The sequence below is a fragment of the Fundulus heteroclitus genome, chromosome 17, assembly GCF_011125445.2.
Source record: "Fundulus heteroclitus isolate FHET01 chromosome 17, MU-UCD_Fhet_4.1, whole genome shotgun sequence".
NCBI classification, from domain to species: domain Eukaryota; kingdom Metazoa; phylum Chordata; class Actinopteri; order Cyprinodontiformes; family Fundulidae; genus Fundulus; species Fundulus heteroclitus.
In genome coordinates this window covers 11,858,536-11,875,448 of record NC_046377.1, presented here as the reverse complement: position 1 = coordinate 11,875,448, position 16,913 = coordinate 11,858,536, and the positions used below count along the sequence as shown (strand labels likewise).

The 16,913-nt window shown below is 40.7% G+C and overlaps 1 protein-coding gene across 1 annotated transcript in view; it reads left to right on the top strand.

The window, feature by feature from the left end:
- Nucleotides 1–3,765: 3,765 nt before the first annotated feature.
- LOC105915870 (ELKS/Rab6-interacting/CAST family member 1) overlaps nucleotides 3,766–16,913 on the top strand; it is a 217,104-nt gene continuing 203,956 nt past the window's right edge. The window contains exon 1 of the mRNA XM_036148963.1: nucleotides 3,766–4,045. The gene's annotated coding sequence lies outside the window, so the exon portion shown is untranslated. The remainder of the gene's footprint in view (nucleotides 4,046–16,913) is intronic.

The window sequence follows — 16,913 nt, the reverse complement described above, 5'->3', positions numbered from 1 at the left end:
AAGCCATTCATCAGAAGGCTGAAGGTTAACGCCGATGCCTTTGGTATTGCTTCCTGGGCATGATGTCACAAATGCTATCTGTCACCAACGAACCGTGATGTTTGCTTCTGCAAAGGCCAACTCTTACGCTGCTGATTTGATGCTGTTTATACGAGAGCAAGAAGATGTTTTTACGGCACAGATTATTAGTTCAGATGATTTTATTGATATTTGGTAGTCATTGATGTAACAAATGGGGCGTTTGTTGTTTTTTTGTTTGTGTTGGAACTAAGTCAGGTCAGATTTACAAAGCAGATGGGAAATTTGATGGATGCGCGTCGTTGCTCCTTCAGTATTACATGAGGGCATAATCTAAGATCTGTGATTGGCTGAAATGTTTTCTACCTCAGTTTTGTTCTCTTCTTTGTTTTGACATGGCTTGCCGCACACTGTAAAAAAACACTCCCTTTGGCCTTCTTTTATCAAAAGGTTTCAAAAAGGCCCAATATTTGTGTGCTATTTGTCCTGTCAACAGATCCTCCCACCTGAGCTGTGGATCTCTGCAGCTCCTCCGGAGACAGCACGGGACCTTTTGGCTGCCATGCTGATTAATGCGTTCCTGTTCAGAACATATGCATTACTTGTGGGTAAAAATCCCAATAAAATTAAGTCTGTTGTAACAAGGCAACATGCAGAAATACTCAGGCTATTAGTCCACATTTTACTTTTCATGATCACTACCACTTAATATTAAAAAAACGACTTGGCCAGGACCATTCTGCCTGAACTTATTAGACCAAAAAAACAATATTTTAATCAGGACAGGTTTATAAGGGAGATTTTATATGGAAATAAAGCATTTTTTAGATTATTATATATTTTTTAAATAACTCTTCTCAAACACCCACAGTAAGACAAATATGTGTAATGATGCTCTGACTTGGGTCTCCACACTACTGATTCTCCAATGACAATAAACAGAATTTCCTCTTTTGGAACAAATTCAGCACAGAGACACGCTGGCTCTGTTTGCACATTAACGGACTTCGTTCATAACCAGGTGAGAAGAAAATGCTCCCGATAATAAATTGTAGCTTTGGGTTCAAATATGTTGAATTTGACCTCGCAGACAAACAGAAATTTAACCGTTCTCATTTAATCAGAACAGGATTTGAAGGTACCAGGCCTTGACCAATCCATAACCAAAGCAACAAATTAAACGTCTTCGTTTTACTGATTAACAATGTCCTTATTTTATTATAGGAATGGCAGGCACGCGAGCCAGTCCGAGTATGGGTTGGGGTGCGTGCTTTGAGAGGGGTTTGTTTGGGAGGCGCGCGCTCCATCGTCGTGACGTCAGAGCAGGAAAGCAGCGAGGAACAGAGATGGGCTTTCCACCTCTTTTCCGGGATCCGCATCGTTTGGCTAGGACCAGAATAAACAAACCAACTCTTCTGGCTCCCAAACAGCTCATATTAAAATCAAGCTGACTCTAAATCACTGCAAAAAACATACATTCAAGAAAAAACATGCAAAAAAACAGATATTGCTCAAAATAATCATGCTTAACTATGCATGCAACACAATCATTTCACCTATTAATTCATACAAGATATAATGTGACCCCATCAAGTATACCATAAATGGCAACAAACTACTTTCTACCCTGTCATCAGCATCTACAGTGGATCACTTTTTTGTGTAGTAGTCTTCCTATAGTAAATCATCCAACACAAAGTAACTCTTTTGAAATAGATGGGTTCTGTCTTTGGCATAGGGCACACAGTAGGCTACATGTGGTGAGATAAATCTTAATCTAACTTGGATAAAGATAAAATAAAACACAGTTACATATTACATTTAAAATGCTAAATGAAATGTTTCTAAACAACACGTTGGGGATGTTTAGTACTGAACATGTTTCAGTCCCCACCAGTACAGGTGGGGACTGAAACATTTTCAGTACTAAACATAGGATTCTTCATGTGCAGAATTTACCTGAATCTTTAACTATCAAGACTAATAAACTGGTATGCAAGGTTTAAGTAATCAGGTACAAAATAGTTTGTTTTTGGGTTTGAAATAAAAGGGATGACATGGGAACATGTGGGGAATGAATTCGGGCATTTTTCCTTGAAACACATATGTATAATAATTTTCTTTGATAGCCTGAAGTAATCGTGCTTCTAACATTTTTTGTTCTCAGTATTCCTCTGCAGAGGGACTGGAGATGGAAATTATCTCTGGTAATAATCTTGCATATTTACATTGTGTTCATTAATCTGCACTGTCCCTTTCACGAATGAATAAATACAAGTACAACTGATGAAACAAGCACATTCTGGGCCGCAAAACACCAGATGTGCATTTCAGAGTCAGTCATACCCGCATAATTGTTGCATAGTGAATGCATAATGAATAAAAACTGTTGAAAAAAAGACATAAATAACACAAGAGAGATAAATGTACAGAGATTAGTTCAGAAAGGGTTAGGAAGAAGTATACTTATTTACTCCTACCCCTTCGTCACACATAATTCATTGCAATAATACACATCCCGATACATAATACTTTTATTTATTACTTTTACAATTCAATCATTAAACTGCACCTATATATATTATAAGAATATACCATACACTTAATTACCGTTATGATAACTATTATTCCATTTACTAATAACTGATTGTTATACAAATGTATATTACTGACAGTAGAGTACACAAGTAATCTATGTCGGGATAAACATGATTACACAAATAATCTAGACTGATGACCTGTCCAGGGTGTACCCCGCCGCTCACCCATTGAATGCTGGAGATAGGCACCAGCACCCCTCGAGACCCCAACAGGGATAAAAGTGACAGAAAATGGATGGGATAATGATGATAATAATCATAACAAAAATAATAATAACAATAATAATAATGTAGGATTTTGTTTGACCAATCCGGATAATGTAATCCAATCTGTATAATCTGATTCAATTTGATTTTGAAAAGTGCCTTGAGAGGACATGTTTCATGAATTGGCGCTAAAAAAATACAATTGAATAATAATAACAATAACAATAATAATAATAATAATAATAATAATAATAATAATAATAATAATAATAATAATAATAATAATACTGCGACAGACTGGCGACCTGTCCAGGGTGAACCCCGCCTCTCGCCCAGTGAACGCTGGAGATAGGCACCAGCAACCCCCGTGACCCCATGAGGGATAAAGCGGTTTGGAAAATGGATGGATGGATGGATAATAATAATATAGGATTATTTTTTTGACCAATCCATATAATTTGATCCAATCTGTATAATCTGATTGAATAAAACTTTGGAAAGTGCCTTGAGATGACAAGTTTCATGAATTGGCGCTATATAAATACAATTGAATAATAATAATAATAATAATAATAATAATAATAATAATAATAATAATAATAATAATAATAATAATAATAATATAGGATTATTTTTTTGACCAATCCATATAATTTGATCCAATCTGTATAATCTGATTGAATATGACTTTGGAAAGTGCGTTGAGATGACAAGTTTCATGAATTGGCGCAATATAAATACAATTGAATAATAATAATAATAATAATAATAATAATAATAATAATAATAATAATAATAATAATAATAATAATTTAAATTCTAATTTATCCACGTTTTGAAATGGTTTGCTCCCATTACAAATGTACTGCTGATGAGACCGGCTCAAAGCGTTCCCTACAAGAGCTGGCGAAGGGGGCCGGCTCGTCCGCGAGCTGCACATCACTAGCGGGGAAGTCACCAGTGGGAAGAGCTGGCAGAGACGGAAAAGAGGGAAAGATAGACAGCAGAAACAGACGGAGACAGGGAGAGAGAGACGGGAAAAAGGAGGGAGACACCCCCTTAAAGACAGCCCTGAACCATTTCTGGGATTCGGCTCGGCTTCGAGGCGTCACTTTGATGGCTGACAGCAGCAGAAAGACCGGAGAAGATCAGTGACTGGCTCCCCCCCTCCGTTTTCTCTCCCTCCCCTTCTTTCACAACGAGGGGTCAACACAGCCGCAGTGAGTAGTGAAACTTAGCTGGCGGCGTGGAGCGGCGTGCGGGTCCGGCTCGGCTTTTTCACGCATGCCGACGGTGTGCGTTTTGTCTGTGGGGCTGCGGGGAAGTCACGCCGTAGCCTCTCGCGGAGGAACAACGGGGGACGTCGGGATAAACATGATTAAACATTGATGGCCGCAGCAGTTTGGGCTCAGCTGAGAGGCGGTGTGTGTGTGTGTGTGTGTGGAGTCCTTCAGCCACATTTCGTCCATGCAGCTACAGGCTTCCCCCGGCATGACAGGCTAATAGCACCTCGCCTGCTCTCTCTGCGCCTCTAAAGGCGATTATCTGCTGGCCGCTGACAGCCGCGCAGCTCCATTGGCTGTCACGTTGTTTCTCTCCCCCCCCCCCCACCTGCATCAGCTCCTCTGTTTATCTTTCCGTCCGCAGCAAGTTTCGCCTCCTGCAGGGAGGAGGATCTGTGGTTGAACGTCAAACAACTTTCCAAGTGGCCGATCGCATCCTCGGGTCAACTTTACGCAAACATCCAACCGTGTGATAGGAGTGTGTTGATCAGGGCCGTGGGGAGAGGGGGGGCAGTGGTTTCCTACCGGTTCCGCCCACCCACACAGCTTCATTTCATGGCACCACCCCTGCCTGCAACATCCAGTCAGGGAACTGAGCTGCTTCCTGCCTCTGAAGTAAACATGGCACAGATTTCCAGAGCCTTGCGCAAGTGGCCATGCCCCTTCATCCCCCCCACCCCCAAACTTTAACTTTAGCCCACCTCCACAGATCAGCTCAGATGGTTGGTTCCCTTTCGCTTTCCACAATATGAGCCGGAAACGCTACGTGCAAGAGTTCAAGGGGAGTGAATACTTTTGCGGGGGGTACTGTAAAGTTATCCTGAACACCAAGGAGCTGAAATAGAGAGGATCTCCTTCATCAAACGGTGTAAAAACCTCTTTTTAGTAGTCCAGCCTGTGATTTGTGCTCCCTTTTTTTTTTTTTATACATACCACTGTATATTTTTCCTGTAATCGCTGGGCCCGGCTCCAGAAACGACCGGGTCACCCTCAGCTCTCCTGTTTTAACCTGCCGAGTTGACTAAACAAACAGTTTCCTGTCCTCACCGTAGGCCCAGGGGGACTTCACCTCTCCCTCTCCTCCTCTCCAGGATGAGTTCTGCGCCTTCGCGTCTCGCCGGGGCCGTCGCTGTGTTTTGGGGTCAGGAAAAACGGCAGCCAGAGTTAGATAAGCGCGATGTGTGTCTGTGACACGGGTGACGTAACGTGTGAACCTCTGATTGCACAGGAGTTTTTTTTTTTCTCTGTTTTGCTTGCATCACCGGTTCGTTTCCTGCAGCCCACAGTAGCCTGATTTGGGTCTCCTCAACTCTTAAAGTCTGCAGACTGAAGAGGGAAAACTATACTTTGTTTCAGACCCAGACTGCTAAATGCACACGAAGAGCGTTTTTTCACCGAATGAAATCGTAATCAATGCCTGTTTTTCTTTAATTGTACTCTGCTTTTTAGCTCTCTACACAGGTTTAAGGGCTGAGTTGGACATGGAGGAGTCTGTGTCGTATTTTCTGTATCGTCATTCTGCCAAAAGTCGCCTGTCGCCCGGTTTCCGCCGGTAGGGTCTGTCCCGATTCCAACCTAACGGAGCCCGAGCATAATCCCGTCGTCTCCGCTGTAAATAACTGTGCACGGTTTATATTTTCCCCTTTTACATATCCATCCTGGCCCGCAGTCTTCTATTAAAATGTTGCTTCATCGTCTTTTGTTATGCTCCGATTCATTAATCAGCCAAATGTTTAATTTTATGCCGAAACATACCACTCAACAAAATCGATGACAAATACCGTTTGTGTAGTTTAGCGACACTTTTTCTCAGCTCTTTCTGAGCAAATTTTGCTGATGGTAAAAATAAATAAATAAATAAATAATTATAATAGTGAACCAACCAAACACTGACATTAGATATCTGAAATACGTCTGACGGCGGAGAGCCAGCGAGAGTCGGGAAGCAATGTGCCGGGAGAAAGGCGTTCTCTCTCGGCATAGCGAGCCAGCGGGAAGCCAAGGAGGCGAGCATTTTTTTTTAAATCAAACAATACACCAACAAACCAAGCAGATATTCCCGTTTAACATCATTAACTTCTTGCCTTAAAAACTTTTGTTTCACAGAAAGCGTAATATATTCAACTTTATTCACAGCTTTTCACTCCTCTCCACCATTGCTGTTTCCAGTTAAAAAAAAAACACAATGAATCATGGGATAGGATTAGCAATGAAGGATGCACCGGACCCACCCTTCAAATCGGGGAAAAGAAGGATACATTTGTCAGTCTTAGAAGGACTCGTGAACTGGGACAGCCTTCGTCCTCGCGCTGTGACCCAATCTACCTACAAATGCGTCCTCCGAAGGAGGCGGCCCCTGAACTGAGACAGAGCCGTAACGTACTCGTATTTAAAGCAGTAACCTCCTATATGAGTCCCCTGCTCTTTGGTTGGCATCCAGGCCCACAGCATCACAGACCCTCAACCATACCTAATAGCAGGTCCTGAAGTCGCATCCACAAATGTCATTGTTTGTCTTAAAAACTGTTTAATAAATGATAAGCTTTTTTAATTAGGAGTAATTTTCATTTGAATGTCCTTTAGTGGGGGGGCCGCCATCTTGGTCAAGAACAGTACTGCCACCTCCCAGTTTGTGACGTCAGGTCACGGGATCGGCTGTAGAGCAAGTCCCAATGCCCCGTCTGTCTCCTTGTAAATAAATATCCGTTTTCATGCCGAAATATTTTTTTTAACCTCTTAAACAAAGATAGACATGGTATTAAGCATTTAAATTTAAAGTAATACTAATCTTACATTTTAAAGACGTAAAAAGACAACAAATAAGCATTAAAGTACGGATTATGGGTTGGGTTCTGCAATGTTATTAGATGAGTATAAAACTCATCTTTAGAACCAATCTCTGCTCAAAATGGTGATCTGCACCGCCTAATCTACTTTCAGCAGTTATCATCAGTTATTGCAACAGTAAACTGCAGAAAATACGGGCAGATCGGCTCCTTGTGAGTTTACTCTCTGCTGCTGTCAGGATGAGCTGCAGCGCGTTATGAGGTGGAAGGATATTTCAACGTCACTTAGTTTAGAGCCAAAACAAGCCACTTCACTTCCAGAAACAAGCCCAAAAAACTGCAACGTGCAACTCATAAAATTTACAAGCGACTTTAGGAAAAAAATAAGACCAAAGTCTCATAAAATAAGTGAGCTTCCCAACAGTGAGCATGCTTTCTAAGTGTGTCATATCCCTCCGCCGCTCTGGTCGGTAAACAAATGTCCCCGCAAATTCTACATCATAAAAAAGAAAAACCTACCAAAAAAGTCTCTTGAAGACATTCTTCTTCAAAATGTTGGCTACAGACGACGTGTTTTCTCTCTGGCCAGAAGTTCGATAGCAAATCCTCCCTCTTCACGTTGGCAATCCAGCAACGAACCTGTGGTGAATCATCATTCGGAAAGGCAAAATAACTGTTTTTTTAATAATCGCTGCCCCCATACACAGTGATCGAGACGACAATTAATGCTTTTATTTTCTTATTGATTAACGCTAATTCATTAAATCAGTTTTAGGTATAGCTAATTATCCACTGATTTTTCCTAGTTGACCGGACTTCTCCTTTAAAACTTGGCAGCCAGGCGTGTTTCATGCTGAACGGCCCAGTCTCAGTGGTGTCTGACCGAAGGTGAAGTCTTTGTAGTTGTTAACGAACAACAGTGTGTGATGGCAGGACAGACAATACTTAGTTTTCATAGAACGTGTGGGCTATAGAGACACCGAGATGCCACCCTCTACCGTTTTTAGGAGACCTTTAGAAATCTTTTCTCGTCCTTCTCACTCTGCGGGTATAAGGCGACATTTTTTCCCCATCATCAAGCCTTTGTTGTCACAGCTCTAGTTGTCTTAAACTTTGAAATTATTGTTCTGACTGTGCGGTTGGGCGAGGTTATGAAAGCAGGGGTTTTCTTGTAACGGTTTTCTTGTCTTGCTTCGATGGTATGGTCTCTTGTCTTTCCCATTTTGAAGAGAAATTAGTCATATTTACATCCCTGTGAAACATGAGGTCATGGATTACTACCTTTTAATAATAACAATAAGAAAGGAACAGTAAAGTTTTTGGACACTGATGAACTTAGAGGTTAATTATATATTTATGAAAACGCAGATTTCAAGGGTCGAATTAATTATGGTGTTGAGGATTTCATTAAATACATTTATGCTCTAATCTATAGCTGATATTCTTTATCTTTGTTACTCTGAATAAATAAGTCATTGTGAGGTTATGCTGCTGTAGGGCTGGACGTAAAGTAATTATTAAAAGGAATCTCTGAATCAAAGCTTCATCCCAAATGTCTCAGAGGCACATCTTTTCAACAAACAGCTGTAGATAAATATGAGAAACGGATGAAAGATAACCTACTGGAATACATAAAAGTATAATTATGACACAACACAGACCATATATAAATGATATATTCTCATATTATAGCTCTTTAATATAAAAAAAAAAAAAAAAAAGCTGTTCATACAGCTGTCCAGGTTTGAAAAGGTTTTGGGTGTTGGTCCATAAATCTGCAGCAAACTGTCATAACGATTGTCCTCAGAGTGGCGCCTGCTCAGAGACAGGCCCGCAACGACAGCCAATCACAGACGACTAAACAGCGAAGTCTCACTTCCCCTGGCTTCACCTTCCAGCTGGGCTAAATGGACCCCAGTCTGGCCTATGCACTGCGACAGGGTGGCAGTCTGCACTGGGGCTCCTTTTCTGAAGACAAAATAAAAAAAATAAAAAAATGGCATACTTTAAAAAGTATGATTTTAAAACTAGATGTTTTGTTTGAGCTAAAAACAGACTTTAAGGAGCTTTTTGGTTTTCTGAGATCATTGCTATCACTTATGAATCTCCCGAGTTAAAATCCAGCAGGTTTTACTTACCGCGGGGTTCCTACGCATTTTCATATTAAAATTCCTTACTTTTCCAAATGCAAATTCAAGCTTTTTACCTAAAGGTTTTATGACAAATTAGAGCTTAATATTTTGGACTCAAGTTTCTAAGTGCTTCAATAGTAACCAAGGGGTTATTACATTTATGTTCCACAAATCAGGAAATAAAAATTATAATTTCCAATTCTGGTTTCTGGTGAAGCGCCACTAAGGCTTGAATAAGTTCAACAACTTCTTTGTTGCCATTTTAATGGGGCCAAGTTTAAGGATTACAGTTATGCGACAAATTAAAGATGGAGCGCATAATGTAAATATAAATCAGTGCAAAATCTATTTTATCTAAAAAGCATCTTTAGATTTTTGTCCTTTTTTTTTTAGAAAATGGAAGAGGGGGGAAAAGAAGTTTGGAAAAGCAGACATTTTTCAATGCTCAGTTCTAAGGCTACACAATGTTAGAGAACATGTAATAATGAAGGTAAATGTTCAATTGAAAGTAAAGTTGCTGTAGTTTCTTAATTTGTAGCGTCTTATGTTGAGATGACAATAAACTTACAAAACGTTGTCCAACACCAGTCAGTATTATTATGCTGAACGGATCCAGAGCTGGAACATGATGCTATTCCACATTAGTCAAGGCTGTAGGAATCCTTCTATTACTTTTTGAATCAACATTATTACAGAAATTGCATAAATTAGAGACATTCCTCCTCGTGCTCTTAGACACACTCTCTGCTGCTTCCTAATTTGACTGGGAGTCGTCGGAACGGCGGCGCCTGTGCAGATCCGCTCGGTTCTGGCCCAGAAGTTTCCAAACGGGAGGCGGCAAAGCGAGGCGGCTGCCATGACTTTAGAGAAAAGCCTCGAAACCACAAGTGAAGCATAGCAGCCCGGTCAGGAGCGCTGCATTCTGTGGGAGGGCAAAGACTTCCTCTGGTTAAACTTTGGGTTTGCAGCTTTTTTTTCCCCCCCTGGTAAGCACAGGAGGAACCTATGTTTTTTTTTTTTTTTTTTTTTGCTGTTGGGAGCGTAGAAACTGCGTAAATACTTAGAAGACAGAAAAGGAGCAGAGAAAACAAGAGAGTGAGCTCTTTAAATAAACAGAATCATTCCTGATCTATTGTCACATGCACATTTCATTTAATTTATACAGTTTCCTGGTACTGAAGGGACACATTTCATCTGATTACAGGGAAAAAAAAGCAGAATGTAATTGGTAATATGTCCACATAGAATGACCAACGTGCTCATTCCTTTCTTCCATTGTCAGCTCTGGTTTGTGCTGCTGCCTTTGAATCAGCCTAAACATTATAACACCTTATAACCAGAAAAGTTGCAGGTAATGATAAATGTTACCTTCCTCACTTTTGGGCCAACCAGCAACACGTTACTAAATGTCAAGGTTGTGGACAAACTATCATGTGATCATCTTGAATTAGAAATCTGCCCCACAGATGTAGTTAAAGTGAGAAGGGCCCGTGATTAATTGTGCGGAGAGCAGCTCTCTTTTCATCTGTGACTGCCCTGCAGACTGACACGGCGATGCTGCTCAAAGAGAACCGCGTCGCTCCCAGGCAAAAACTCTGCATCGTCATTTTGTTTAGCCACCCCCCCCCCCCCTATTTTCTCTTCGTGAATCGCTTCCATTGTTCGCCTTTCACATCTTCCCCTGGTTCCGCTGATGCATCTCCGGTTAAAAGTAAAAAAGAAAGGCTTTGAGTTTGGTCAAAAATCTGAATTTATGAGGTTTTTGTTTTTTATTTCCCTGAAAAAAAGACCTTAACGTGACTACATATGGTTATTTATTTATTTTTTTATCAGTGGTAGACTGTAAATGTAAAAACCTTGGCTGTGGCTTGATGAATAACTTGTATTTGGAGGTTTCATCGTTTCAAAAGCAAAACAGGACGTCGCTATAGCATCAAAAATCACTTCAGTGAGCCACTTTCAAGCTGTTTGTAAGAGGATGTCAGAGCTTTTTTATGTTAGGTGTTTTATTTTGGCCTAAAGCACTGTTTGAAACGTCTTTATTTAAAGCACATCACTCTGTGGTAGGGCTGGACGATATAGGGGAAAAAAGCATATAGATAAAATGGAAATCGTATTGATCGATAATTATCAGTAAATTCAAAACATATTTTAAGTGCATTTTATGCTGTTGCTTAGCAACCTATTTTTAGATAAACACTGAATTTAGAACGCAGCCCTTTATCCAACCAACTTTTTACCAAAACCGCAAAGTATTTAAAAATTAAAAAGGTGTGCTCTCTGAACTCTCTGAAGGGAGAGGAGTTCCTGGTGTCTGCGTTGTGATTGGTTGGGAGGATGTAATGACTGTAGTATTAACCTACATGATAGGCTAGAATGCAAAAGGAAGGAAAGCTTTTATTCTATTGAACTTTTTATTTACCCTTTTTTTTTTTCTATCATGGATATACGTCTATCGATCGATGTATGTCGTTATTGAATTATCGTCCAGCCCTACTCTGTGGTCTGATTTATTTTGTACAACATTCAGTATGCTCCTTTCAGTTTGCAGGGATGTTAATTTCCAGTTGATGTGTGTGTGTGTGTGTGTGTGTGTGTCGGGGGTGGGGGGGTACCATTTTATTTTTGTTCTGTTGCTGCTTACCTTGTATTTAGGTAGAAACAGTCAAAGAACATGAACAATGAGGGGGGTGGGGGGGGGGGGGGGATCTTTGCCCTTTCTCTGTGTATAAAGCCAATTAGTAGCCGGGTTTCTTACATGTGTGATAATGAACCTCAATACTTACCAGAACTCTTGGATAAGCATTTGTAAAATGCCTTTAAAAGCTCGGTTTTATGAAAAAACCTGCGTTTGCAATGTTTTTGCTCCCATGTTGCACAGGCTGTTGCATTTGCAACTGCATATATGATGTAGGTCTAAATAAATCCGCTTTATAGCGATAACATCTCAATTGGGCATCGGATGGTTTCCTATCCTCCCCATCCTTTTCTTTAACGTAAGATTGTTTGTTTCCGGAAACTTCAGCCTTGTTCCCATTTGACCAAAGCATATCGTTCCAGTCAAAGTCTTTGAGGAGGTTAGCAAACTCAGCAAATTTATATTCGTAATGGTTGGTCAGAAAACAATTTATTTCCTGAAATATTTCCCAAACTCTTCACCATAATTAAGCCATTTACTGGCTTCAGATTTTCAACAGGCACCTTGACTGATAGGCATGTTCTGGTGTCTTTCCCATTTTGAGCAGTCGGCAGGAAAACTCATCCTCTGTGTCACGTCATATTTGTACCTCAAGCCATCGGCTACAATTTTCTTGAGAGTTTATTTGATAAATTAGCATGAATAGTCTAAGTTCCAAAAATACTGCAGTTACAGCTTATTTTATAGGAGTTATTGTGGACATCAGTGTTTATTGTGTTGGGGATTCTATTAAAAGGAAAAACAAAATAATTATTTCACAGCATCAGAGGTTTTTCTGGTGTCCTAAAATAGGAGTGATTTTTCTGAATGAAAAAATAAAAAAAGAGGCATTTACCCAAATTTACCAAGTGTGGCAAGTACTGCGTATATATAGAAAGCGTCAGCTCTGTTGTTGTTGTTGTTGTGGATAAAGAAACAGTGAAAGTTAAGGAAGCGGGATCCGGCGAGCGGCAGGTAATCTCCTTAAATCATCCGGCAGATTATGTTCAGAACAGGCGCAGCTTCCTCCGGCAGCGAGGCGAGCCGGCATGACTCAGTGAGATGGAGATCTCCGGGACAGCACCAGCGAGTCCCTTTCAAGCCACATCAAATCTCACGAGCCTGACAGGAGAACGGAAATATCCAACATGAATAAAATGTGTCTGGGTGAGCGCCGCTCCCCAGGGCGAGACACGAACTTTGACTAAATCGCCCGAGTAGCAGCCAGCCGAGTTTAGGCCGTGTGAGTTTCTGCGTCACATTGTTGCCCCGCGATAGACGCGCGTGTGTGGCTGTCACGCAAATAGATCACATTCAGGAACGCTGACGGTGAAAGGGAGAGGTTGTGAGAGGAGGAAAAAGCATCGGGAAGAAGAAGTGGGAGTCAGGATGAATGGAAAAAAACTGAAAGTGTGTTTTTTGCCACTCCAGCACTGACTGTTGGTGCAATTTTCTTAATGAAATGCACGTTTAAAGCCTCTCTATTCAGTTTCTAGTCTTAACATTAGTTCTTTAAAACTTCCTTACCTGCTTTCTCATAAAAATAGATGAACAGTTAATCTTTGAAAGGTCAAGTTCTCTCTTTATTCCCCCGCTGCACCTTTACATGCTGTAGGTCCATGCACCTGTCCGTAATTTAACCATGAAAGCTTTGCTGAAGGATCGTGGATCTCTGATACCTTTTTTTTATAGAGCTTTGCAGCAAAGCACTATGGCTGGTGGAGAATCTCAGGGTTTTGTAAGCTTAAGTAAAACTAGTATCGCCGTTTGAAACCAAATGTTTAAAATGTAAAGTGAAATAAAAACACTCTTTATTAAAATAGAGAAGCGTTGTACCTACTGCTGACGACATTATATAACATTGATTAATAGAGTTTAATGTTATTTTGACCCATGGACTAGCTAGTTGTTTTTTCCTCCATTCGGATCTTTTGTTGGGTTACACAAGTCTAAAAAGCTGATATTAGCAGGTTAACAGAGGCATTTTTGCTTCATCTACCAACATTAAGGCAAAAAAAGTCACGGAAATAACGTTCATGCAAGTTCATGAGAATTGTGCAGCACATGCAGGTAAGGGCTGTTTCAATTCGGGAGAAATTGCAATTGCTGATTGGTCAGTTGCTGACGAGGCTCCAGGACTGATTGACTGGTGGAATCACCTCAGTTGGTTGCAAAAGGTTAAATATTCATACCAGGGTGATTTAGGGCTCCAAAAATCTGTGGTAGAGGTGCAGCTTTCAAATATTTGTTGGTGATGATTTCAAACTTGTGGACTTTTCTGTGTCGTTATTGTTATTATTGTTGTTGTGCCCTGGAAAAAGGAGGGTTCAAATCCATCTTTAAGAACCACAAATTAATATGACATGTATCCCTTCTGCCTGCATTGCTGCGAGATCTCATGATTCTACCTGCGTCATCAGTATCTTTGCGCTATCTTTGGACCTTTTCCCCCCCTTTTATTGATCACCTGTTTGAGTAAAAACTCCCGATGACCCCGGGCTCAGTCAGCAGTCCTCCACCTGCGTTGCACATCGGTGGTTTCTTCATGTGACCCTCAGACCCGACAACCTGAAATAACACAACAAGGCCGGCCAGTGTTGTGGTTTCCATGAGGTCCCCCCCCCCCCCAGTCAGAGAAAGTACAAAGATGGCTGCGTGTTTCGTACCGCCTTGTGATACATATGTGACTTTCTAGCATGTGTGGGGGATGTTTGTTCAGTAAATGCTTGAACAGAGCCAAACGCTTAGCATGTTTAGGCGCTACAGGGAGAATTGGGACGCGAGCGTGGATGTTATCTACAGGTCAGTAGGTCCTGAGGGGGGGAGGAGGAGGAGGAGGAGGAGCAATCCCCCAGCCAACGCTTACTCTCTTCTCCCATATTAGAGGCAGAACAGCAGTAGACAAGGCTGCAATTTATGCATATTGTTGTCTATAAGTATGGAAAATATTCCTATTTCATCCATCCACCTGTCCATCCGACCCTCCGTGTGTGGTTTCATCCAGTCGGTGGTTTATTCTGTATGTAAAGCCATTGTGAACGTTAGCATCACGTTTTCCAAAAGGCTTTAAAACGACTTTGGAGGGTTGAGTCTGGACAGATCATCAGTTTTGACAAGAAACTATGTCCCCTAACGTTATGTGTTTTATTTTCTCTGTGTTTCCAGTTCTTTAGTTACTCTAGACATGCTTATTTGGCCCGTTTTGTGCCTGACTTGTGTGGATTTGAATGTGCGATCCTTGCCCCTTGTGCTAAAACATGTCTCTATTCTGTGTGTATGTGTGCTAGAGGCAGGGTCCTGGCCCGTTTCTTTCCAGGTGTGTGTGTTTTTTTTGGCCTGAAGGGAGATGGAGCAGATGGTCCCTGTTTACGTGGCGTCCCAGTGAGAGGGTGTGTTTGGCTTTTAAAGTTTTGCTGCCCACAGGTCAGGGCCCAGGTAAAAAAAAAAAAAAAAAAAAAAAAAAAAGGAATAATAATCTAAGGTTTCTGAATGTTAGAGGTCTAAAGAGGGGCAGGAGAACTCAAAGGCTCCAGCTGATGAAGTGTTTACCACTGCAGGTACACATTTACAAGAGGCTAGCATGTTCTCCTGCCGTCTGCGTACGACGAGTGTAGCAGAGGCTGCTGAGCTGGCCTTCCTGTAAGGGGAGAGTCCGGATCAGGTGACCAGTTCGTGTGTCCGCAGCTGATCTGAGGGTGACATCATTGTCTCCGAGGAGACACAAAGGGCTTAAAATGAGCGTTGACTCGTTTTAAGATTAAAAAAGTAAATCAAATAAAAAAATTAAAATGCTCCTCTGCTGTTGATCTGAGCACATTTCAGCCCCGTTGTCGGCACAGGTCGGACACTGCAGGAGCCTTGGGAGAATTAGGGCGTCCACGTTTTCAGGCATTGGAATTTCACGTCAGAAAGGATTATCAGCAAAATACGTCAACCCGGGCACGAAACTTTGATTTAAAGGGCAACAAAATGTGAATCTGATTACCCAGAGGGGTGCTGCAGAGATGACATGGCTCATTATTCTCAATGCTATGGAAATTAGGAGGATTATGATTGACTAAATCAGTTTCCTTTTTTTAGGTTATTCAGTTCATCCGGCACACACAAGCTGTTTCCAGGCTGTCGTGACGTACGGTAATTTTAATCCCGGGTGCTTGAAGCATCGCTATGACAATTAATATTTTTGGCATCGGCTTGAAATAATCCATGATTAACAGAAATGTAGCAAATTGAAATGGGTACCGCTCTACAATAAGGCTCCCCTTTATAGATGGGTGCTAAATAGTTGATAGATATATTCATTAATATGTGTACACTTTATAACCCATTCATGACTGTTTATTATGCATCAAATAAGGGCGAGAGAGAGACAAAACTGACTGGTTTGTGCTTACAAGGTGGTAACTAATGTTTAATATCAGCACCTCTTGATGAAATATATTGTTGAACAGATTAGGCTCACTATTTGGCAAGAAGCTGGTCAGATTTGTCTCTTGCTCGTCCCTAATGCATAATAAACACTTATGAATGAGTTATAGTGTTTACAGATTAATTAATAAGATATCTAAATAAACTACTTATCAGCCCTCCATAAGAGGAGCCTTATTGTGGTACATTTAAAAGGATTCTTTTGTTTTTAAATTTGTCCTGCTTGCATTTCTGCGTAGTTGCAGTCCACTTATCACGGCGATGAATGCCATTCATTTTTTTTTAAACAAGAATTGGGTGCACAAGTTTGAATTTATTGTGGATTTTCTTTTATGCAAACCCCTCCACTCATGTTTAAATACACACATGGATCTCCACCAAGGTTGCTGTCACATTGTCTCCCGTCACGCTGTGAAGTGTCAGAACATTGAGTCCCGTCACAAGTTTGACGTTTATGTGTTGCTTTTGGTTTACTCCCATTCAGAACGTGTATTGGGATCAAGGGTGTGTAATTCACAGTGTTCTGCTGTGTGGGGACATGGTGCATTGCTTTTGTGGGGATTTCTTTTTATAATTGGGGATCAGTCATATATATATATATATATATATATATATATATATATATATATATATATATATATATATATATATATATATATATATATATATATATATATATATATATATATATATAATATAATAATAATAAATAAACTTGGAGTTTGAACGCGGGATCCTTAAGAGCAGGGCGGTGGCTGCATCATGCTGTGCGGCTGTTTTGC